At 30.4% G+C, this 10,029-nt stretch overlaps 1 pseudogene; it reads right to left on the reverse strand.

The window, feature by feature from the left end:
- Positions 1-469: 469 nt before the first annotated feature.
- On the reverse strand, positions 470-8,888 carry LOC129301924 (protein DETOXIFICATION 41-like; annotated as a pseudogene).
- Positions 8,889-10,029: the final 1,141 nt, after the last annotated feature.

A 10,029-nucleotide genomic window follows, 5' to 3' on the forward strand; every position in this document is an offset into this window, starting at 1 on the left:
GCAATTTAATTTTACAAACTACAAATGATATAACACACTCGATCTACTTAAATATTTTTTTTCTAGAATTAATGTTAGCTAGGGCTACAAACGAATGAAAAGTTAAGTAAACTTTAACTAGAAAAGCTTAAATCTGCAAAATAAATCTTAAAACTTTTTTTAATTGGATACAAATATCCTTTTAAATATAATCATGTTCATGGCATAATTGAACACTTAATAGACATCTTTTTAGCGAAAATTTAAATCTTACTTATATAATAAATCATTAACTTAAACTTTATACAATATAATTTTAGGCTCAAGCTTGAGCATGCTAAAAGCTTGACCAACATAATATGTTTAAAAGTAATATAAATTATCATGGTAAACAGGTGATTCAGGGTTATTTTATTTTGCACGTCCTTATCCGTCGTTTTCTTAACTTTCAAAGAGAGCCTCCTAAAGGAACCATTTCACAATGGGAAAATTTGGAGAATGTATTAAGAAATTTTATTTCAGAGGCTAGTTAAAGTTATCTTCAAATAACTTCGCTCAAATTTGTACAAGAAACTAGAATTTTAAAACTAAATCCTTTTTAAGAACTAGAAACTTGTATTTTAAAACAAAATCCAATTTAAAAGTTATCTTTCAACAAATAAATCCCCTTAAATTTTCAAGTTGATTTTTTACAAACTAGGGTTAATTAATTAACTTAAACGAGCGGTCTTGTTTTCAACAGTTGTCAACCAAGTCGTTCAAGATATCTTCATCTGCAGATTTCTTCAGACGATCAGCAGCTTTCTCAACCTACATCAGAAAGACAAAACAAACCAATTAGCTTGAAAATTTGCTCGAAACAAGAATCTTAATCAGGTCCAATAATGGCTGTAGAGAAGGATCTAAGGTCAGAGATTGAGTATATATGAATATACCTCAGCATCCCAGTTTGTCCGTATTATCACAATCCCCACTGTTGCCGTCTGAAGAACAGTTCCGATGATTATACCCCAATATAGCCCCTATTCATAATCATAACATTTCAAAACACATTATGATGTAGAGAAAGAGATAACTTTTTTTTAGTGATGATAAAACTTTTAATCCTTCAAATTAGTCTTAATCTCTATCAAAAGTCCTAAAATTTCATAATCATACACAATTAGTCGTTCCCATGTTATTTCATCTCCAAACCATAAGACTACTTGTGCATGGTTATGAAACTTTTAAGAACTTGATAAATAGTGAATTTTAAGGACCAAATTGATAGTTGAAACAAATTTTAAGGACCAAAAGCTTCATTTTCCCTTTCTTCTCACTACAATTCTTTATAATTGTAACAATACTGACATAGTCATACTGTAAATTTTTTTGGAGTTGAGGCGTTCTATTGGTAGGGGAAAAAGTTAGTGTTCTCAGGAAACAGAGCAATAGAGGAGTTAGGTTGTGTGTGAAGACTCCCTCTCATTTTAGAAGCATTTTACAAGCTTGTAACTTAGAATATCCAAATTCTTAGTCGCCGCCCAATTTGAAAAAGTGACACAAAAGTATATAATTTGACTCTCTGAAATTGAAGTGCTTTCGAAGCGGGAGGAAAAAATGACACCAAACGACCAAACAAGAGTAGTTTCAGTATGTATGGGATTCATTTTCCTTCTTTCTACTCGCTGTTCTTTAAATATCTTGTCTTACTTCAAAAGTACTTCATAAGATCCAAATCCAAATAGTATCACTGTGCAAGAAGCAACCACTCTTCACACACATTTTTCTCAACTTTTCTTACTGGCATGTTCGAATCAAAAAGATTTGGATTTAAATAAAATCCCTCATTTAGATGCATAAAAATTTATAAATTTAGATTAAATTTAAATTCAAATTCATTTCAAATTATAGTTCCTTCGTAATTTTAAATTTCCTTTATATCCTAATCATTTAAAATTTTAATCATTTCAAACGTCTTGTTCTCTTCACATTTTTATTATTGATACCTCTATAACTCTCGTATATTTTTTTCATCTCTTGTCAATTAAAAAATAGAAATATAACTCATCATTTTTAATTTTTCATTTTTGTTTTCAATCTTAGTTCATCTCTCTTTTTCATTTGAAATTTTTTAAACTATTCAAACAAAAGATTTTAAATACATGGATTTCAAATGTAAAATTTAAAATACAAGATTTTAAATCTAAAATGCAAATCCAAATCCATCAAACCAAACGTTACCTAAATACATTGTGTTAGCTATCTTTAATTATTAGCATGCTAAGGAAACTAATAAAGTTCATCAAACTTACCGCAATTCCTAAGCTGGTTTTAAAGCCAAGTAGGCAAGCAACAGTCAGGCCAATAACGTAATAAGAAACCAAGTTCGCCCAACCCACTAGGCTTTGCCGTCCACTTCCAATTGCCTGGCCTGTGAAATAAATGAAATATAAATTTTAGGAATTTAAAGATAGAGAAAGAAAAAAAGACATCTCAATTTTAAAATGATTTGTCTGGATGCGCGACCAAGTATCAAATGCGTGAGAATTTTTATTGATCAGAATAATGGTAATGTTGGGTGGTTACCAAAGAGGATGAAATGATTGCCATTGATGAGAAAAGAAATGGCAACAAGTGGAAACAAACTGGACGTGACTTCAAAAACTTCAGAATCAGTGGTATAGAGCTTGATCAGTCCAACCCGAAATGTCAAAATTATTACTGAGAAAATGAAGCTAATGAGGATGCCGATTCCATTGCATACCGCAATCGAGAATTTTGCCACTCTTGGATTACCTGCTCCAAGCTCATTACTTACTCGAACACTGCAAACGCAATCACATCTCAACTCTATAGCGTGTCAAGGCACTGCAAGAGCGAAGACTAAACAGTACATACATACACACACAAACCTGGAGGCCACTAACAAGCCTGATGAAAAATTGCAGCTCCAGTTCACGTAGTTGATGCTGAAATCATGTTAATCACAGTATTAGAAATTCAAGCATGCACGCATGTATAAAAATTTAGACTAGAGAGAAATGCAAAGAGATTGAGAAAAAAAAAATAATTACCATATGGCAAGAGAGTCCAATACGATGGTAGGGTTGCGAAGATTCTCAGACACCAGATACACAACAAGATAGTAACATGCCTCCAAACTACATTAATTTGACAAAGTTTGTTTACCACATCACATATCAAGCAAATGATTGTAATCAACTGATAGTAAACACAGAAAAAAGATATATCAAATAATTTGATTTCAATTCAACATTCAACAGAGGACAATAGCAACAAGATAATTAAGAATTGTATCTGGATTCTTGGGTTATGGAAACTTTGCTTTCAAGTCACATTCAACAGAAAGCAGGAATTGAGGTGCAGAAGAGAATGGCAATGAATTATATTACTAATACAAGAATAGGTAATCTTGGTTAATTGCTTCTCTACCCCCTTAAAATTAAATACTCATCTCACGTGAGCGCGCGCCCGTGCGTGCATGCATGTGTCATGATATGCTGCACGCATGTAGCGTGTCATATAGACTCTAAAAGTCAATTGAGAGAATTTATTTTCATATAAGCCCCTAATTTATGGATTTAAATCTTGGTGAATTTAGGTGAAGTTTTCCTCTTTTTTTAATATTTTCATTCATTTTATTATCTTTTTTTAAATATAAAATTTTTTCACTCTTTCTTAAAAAGGAAAATTTTAAAGAAATTTACCAATACCAACTTCAAAGGATTTAAATCCCTAATTTATAGTTACACTTAGGAACAAACGCCAAAACAATAGAATTTTCATTTTTATTCAATATATATTGCAAATTAACTAGGTACTCAATTGATGTTCATTTCCCTTCCATGCATTGTAAGCATGCCAAAGATACATTAGCTAGGTTTCAACAAAAAGTGCACCAAGCAACTCACATAAATGTCTTTATACAATTAATTCCGACTACCAATCATTTATAAACAATTCTAATCGAGGATGTTTCATATAAAGAGGTTGACTCATACCACATCATAACAGCGGACAAAGCAGTGAGCTTCACATAAGGCCAGAATCCTTTCATCTGGAAAGCTTTAAGAGAAAAACCAGTCCAAGTTCTCTTGCAAGAAGAGCTGAGAATAATGTATAGCCCTATGACAAGCACAAGAACCCAGCAAGAAAAGCTTAAAGTAAGAGCTGCCCCTAAAAGGCCACAGCCTAAAACAGAAACCACTAGCCATGTAAGAAGCACATGAAAGAGAAAAACCCCAACAGCCACGTATGCCAGAAAGTTCACTATATTCTGTGCCATGAGGAACCTCTGCATAGGATAGACAAGTGCATATGCATAGATTTGAGGGACCAATCCACGTCCAAAAACTTGGCCCAATTCTGCAATTTCATCGCTCTCATATTTTCCAATAAACCTGAGAAGTGGACCACAATACCAGTATAGGAAGGTCAGAGGAATAGCTGCCCCTAACTGCAATATAATTGCTCTTTGGCATAGTATGCCCATCACTGCATATTTTTTGGCCCCGAATGCTTGCCCACATAAAGTTTGAACTGCAGCAGACATTCCTACCTGCTTAAATTTACTTTAGTTAAATGTTCAAAAAGGCTGGATATGCATTATATATGTCAGAAAAAAGTATAAAACAGTTGATGACCATTACATCCCTCTTGCATCCAGCAATGAAATTCATAGTTACGATGAGCTATATAGGTTAAAATATGACATATATAACTTAGCTCAACGATTTAGGGATTTTATATAGGTTGTCTATCTACTACTATTCAATGGTAATTATTCAGGGAAAAGTCTCTGATACCGAGAATAGTCTCCAATACAAATTTATATGCTAGTATGTCCTTAACCGAATGACCTGTTCCATTTAAATACAGAAAAAGAAAAGCATACATAAAATGGAACCTTCATGAAATTCTTCATCAAATACCATAGCTTTCAGAGAGGGTTTTGAGATTCTAACTGTCTCGTTGAATCGGGGGATGCCATCGATAAGGATATAAGTGAGTCAAAGACGCTGGGAAAGAAGGAAAGAGAATGTCTGATTTAAACTCCCTTACCTTCTTTCATAGGATTCTTGACCCAACTACACCTTATGAGGCGGTATGTGGTCCGCAATAAATTCGCTCCCTTCATCTTCAATGGCCACCCAGATTCGCTATGCACGTGTGAAGGGTTCGCTCTCTTTAATCTGAATCATCGTCTAGAAAACCGAGATCGTTATTTTCTCATAAGAACGAACCGAGGACAAAGCTCACGCACTTTGAGATGTGACTTGTGAGACGAAAAGCCTTGGAGTCGGTGGCAGAGGGAAGAAGACGAAAAATTGGATTCTTGCACATAGCGAGAAATCAAACGGGATTCACCGTCATCATCATCATTGTGTGTTTTGATAGCAAAAATAATCGATTTTTGGTCTAAAAAAATTAATTTTTCACAAAATTATCCAAACATTCACTCTTTTGATTAATCAATTTTTGGATCAAAAATCAATTATTTTCAAAAGTTGAAAATCAGAATTTTCACAAAAAATCTTATCAAAAAATATTGAGAAAAATTATAAAGACAAGCTTAAGAAAAAAATTACAAAGAAAGCATATAATTTAATAAAAATAAAATCAAACTCTCTTCTTGTTTTCTCTTTTTTTAATAAAATTCAAACTTTATATTTTATAAAATTCAAACTTTATATTTTTAAAAAATTAATGTTTGATATTTAAGAATTAAATTATATAGTAATTTATATAACTAAAAATTAATTCTGATTAAATTATTCAAACATCTTTAATTCTGTTAAAATTAATTTTAAAAAAATTATATTCAAATAGATTGCGTTATAACATAATTAATTATGATTAAAATCTATTACTTAATCAATTATTTTCATAATCTATTATACCTAACTAAATTCAAAGGGGCACATCGTCATGTAGAGCTAGCAAAACGGGTTGAGCCGATAAGCTAAACTTAAAATTTGACAGATAAGTTGAACAAATTAGTTCATTTTTTAAAGCAAGTTGGGCTAACCCAACCAGCAAAACTAATAAGCTATAACGGGTTTACCTACAGGCTAGCATACTTTTTAAAAAATATTTTTTTAATTATATTATATTTTTTATAAATCAACAATAATAATAATATTTTTAAATATATAATTTATGAATCCCAAAAATATTTTTATATTTAAATAAAATATAGTGTAAATACTTTTTATAATTACAAATAAAATTTTTGTTACAGTTTGTAAATCGATAATTTATTACTTTTTATTGAAATATTTTTGCACATATATTATTTGTTAATATCAGAAGATCTATTATTTAAAATTATAAATATGAATTTATTGAAAAAAATGATATGATTTTATATTCAAATTTTCTTTCTTAGTAAGAAGATAATACATTTAGGTAAGAAAATGATTAATAGTAAAAATCTAGCAAAATAAATTTGTTTAGTTAAATTCTCTATTTATTTTTATTTATTTATAAGTTTTTTAATTACTAATTTTTCTTAAAATTGAAATATATATATATATATATTTATATAAATTTTAAATTGTTAAAAAAATTTTGATAAATTTTGCGAGCCAACTCGCAGGTTAGCTAGCCCTTCAAAAAATGGGTTCGGTTGGGTTTTCTAGCTCATTTTATTTGACGGGCTGGCCTAACTCAACCTGCAAAAATACCAACCTACGCGGGCTAGCCTATAACTCATTTGTCCAGTGCTATGTATACTTGTAAAAAAGTGAAATCACATACAAGGATAGGTGAAACATGATATTTATAAATAATAAGGATCAATAAATTCTAAATTAACAAAGCAGGCGCCATGAAGACTATTATGAAAATAAGATAATATTGAAGTAAAATGACAAAATAACCCTTATGAAATTAAAGGAAATATAGTTGAAATAACAAGTTACCATTTAAAAATAAACAAATTCATATTTCATTTTAGCATCAATCAATTTCTTATTTAACAAGTGCAAAGAAATATCAAAATAGCCATTTTTTTAAGACAAAAAGTCTTTGATTCATTATAATAACAATGAATTTCTTATTTAACTAGTATTGAAAATAGCCATGTTTTAGATAAGCAAGTGTTTGATTTGTTATTGTTCAAGAAAAAACAAGTCTCCTTTCTATTTTAATAACAATTAATTTTTTATTTAACAAGTGTAGAAAATAGAACAAAGTTGTTATTTCTCCAATGGTGATTTATTATTTCAGTTGTACTTCCTTTCAACTCATAAAAATTATTTTTTTCATTTCAACTTTAAATTTATTTCATATCAACCATCACGCAGTACTAATTCAGAATTTATTATTCCTTGTCCATGAATAACATGCTTCAACAGTCTTTATGTACAATTTTTTTCATAAAAAAATTATTGCATTCAGTGGGTGCTCTACCTTATCCATGCTAGATAGAACATAAATAAGGAAGTATATTCAGGCAAAAATTTTCCCATTACTCATTTGGTCATATTTATGTGATAGAAAAAGAATTTTTTATCATATTTATAAAATATGTCATAATTTTTATCTCAATTTTTTTACTCTATTTAAATATTAGTAAGAGAAAATACCTAATTAAACTATATATATTTAATAGAAATAAAGTTTAAAGTTTATCAATTTTTTTCATAGCTGATAATTTTAAATTTTTTTATTCCAATAAAATATAGATAAAAATTTACATAGAAATAGAATAAAAGAATAATATAATAGAACATGAAATTTTAAAAAGTTCCCTTATTTTATATTTAAGTTATAAACTACAAGTTGATAACTAATTTGCTTCAAACTTGTACGAAATCATAGTTTAATTTTATACTATATATTATATTGATGCATACTAAGATAATATGTGCTTACCACTCATTAGATCGCATATTTCCTTATTTTCCATTTTCACTTCATCTAAGCTTCTTTTTTTAAATATTTTTATGATATAAAACTGAGACTATAACTCTCAAATAATTTTTTATTTTAAATTTAATTTCGTATAATTTCAGTGTCCAATAGATTCTAGTTTCACGGCCTTGAATTATATATAAAGTCTGGATTGTTCATAAATCATATTAAATGTAGGTGGTAGTCCAAATTTAGTATTATTCTATTTCTGTGTTTTTAATATTTTTCATTTATAGATACAAAATTTAAGATAAGAACAAGTAACTACTCTCTCCGTTTACAAAATATAAGGCATTTTTAATGAATTTCACTCCCCAGTAAAGTAGTATTACCTATTTTCAAGCTAACCTTATCTTTTATATTTACTCCTATTAAACACTCTATAATAAATATAAAGTCATTATCAATAAAGGGCACTTTTAAAAAAAATACAATGATTATATCTCGAAAAACTAAAATTAAAATATCTTACATTTTTTAGAATTCAACTTCTCCAAAAATATCTTATATTTTTTATCAGAGGAAGTATTAGTTTATGAAAATTAAATTTATTATTTAAAAATTATAAATGTAAAACCTTAAATCCAACATCATGCAAGACACAGCCTAAAGCCAAATTTGAAGCTGAAAATTTTAGAATCGTTGTGGATTACAACAACATACCATAACTCCAAAAGCAAGAGCTTGAAGTCCAAGACAAGCAAGAGAAGCACCAGCAAGTTGTGTATCACCCAAATGACAACGAAGTAAAGAGTCACAAAGATGAGCATATAGTTAAACAAACAAGCAGTCACAGAAGGCCATGACAGCTTCCAAATCAGCATGCTTTCCCACCCAACAACCCTAACCCACCATTTCCATGTAACAAGCTTCTCCTTCTCTCTATTCCTCAGAAGCTCCTCAGCTTTTGCAGAAGAATAATTTGGAATCCAAGCCTCATCATCATCATCAACCGTAGTGTTACTGGTATGCATCAGCAATGGCTGACTTTGGTAGAAGAGCTACTCATGGCTTGTTTTTCCTTTGTTTCGGGTTTCCCGCTTTGGGTGTAGTTATGAGTAGAGAAGAGCAGAGGAGACAGATGGTAGGTGAAGCATTTTGGCAGGTCTTGTCAGCTAACAATCAAAAGAAACTAAATACTAACATGTGTCCTTTGGTTGAGGATCGAACACCAAGTACTGATTGCATTCAATGGGAGAAGATGACAGAAAAATCCTTCCAAAATTATTAGGGAAGATAGCAAACCATTTTAACTTCTTGTGAAAAGACAATGTGCCCCTCAAAAAAATTAAAAAAAATTCCAAAAAACCCAATCTCCCCTTCCCCTTCTCCCCGGTATTACATCGTGTTGTTCATAAATAAAAATAAAATAACAACTGAAGCCAATCATCAAATCCGATTTTTACAAGAAACCAAAGGTGGTTAGTGTTGTGTTTACCACTGCGCACATGTAAATAACAAAATAGTCCCTTCTTTACCCAAAAATGTCATTCTCAAATGGTGAATTAAAAAAAGAATGAATGGGCATAATAGAGTTGAAGGAAACTACCAGAAAGCAAGAGGTGAACAGGAATAATAAATATCTGAAGAAAGCAAGAAAAAGAAGGACAAGTTTTGTTTCCGCGGCTGCCATAAACCGCCATTATTGTCGCTGAGCAAGTTTGTGCGAGTCAAGATAGCGTTGGTTAAGAAGGGAATCAAATACGAGTACAAGGGAGGAGATCTGAGCAACAACAGTCCTCTGCTTCTGCAATGACAGAAACACGACGTCGGCCAGAAGGGAAAGGGAAGATTGGGTTTTGGGATTTTTTTTTTTTAATTTCTAGAGGGGCAAAATTGTCTTTTCATAAGAAATTAAAATGACAGACAAGGCCCAAAAAACTGAAAGAATTTTTCACATTTTACAGCCTTTATTTTCATTTAAATTTAAATTTAAATATTTTTTAGAGAAATGTTTCTGTCATTCTTTCAAATATTAGGACCGGAATATGATAGGGAGAATTATTTAAAATTTGCACAACACAGTTAAATACTCTGCAAGGGGTTCAAGTTTGACCGTTTGGCAAAGTAAAATGATAATTAAAGCAACAGTCATTATGTTCTATTAAGTTGTTAATTGAATTTTGCGAT

This window comes from Prosopis cineraria, unplaced genomic scaffold (genome assembly GCF_029017545.1).
Source record: "Prosopis cineraria cultivar Desert tree isolate PC_DT_omini unplaced genomic scaffold, ASM2901754v1 PC2, whole genome shotgun sequence".
In the NCBI taxonomy this organism is placed as follows: domain Eukaryota; kingdom Viridiplantae; phylum Streptophyta; class Magnoliopsida; order Fabales; family Fabaceae; genus Prosopis; species Prosopis cineraria.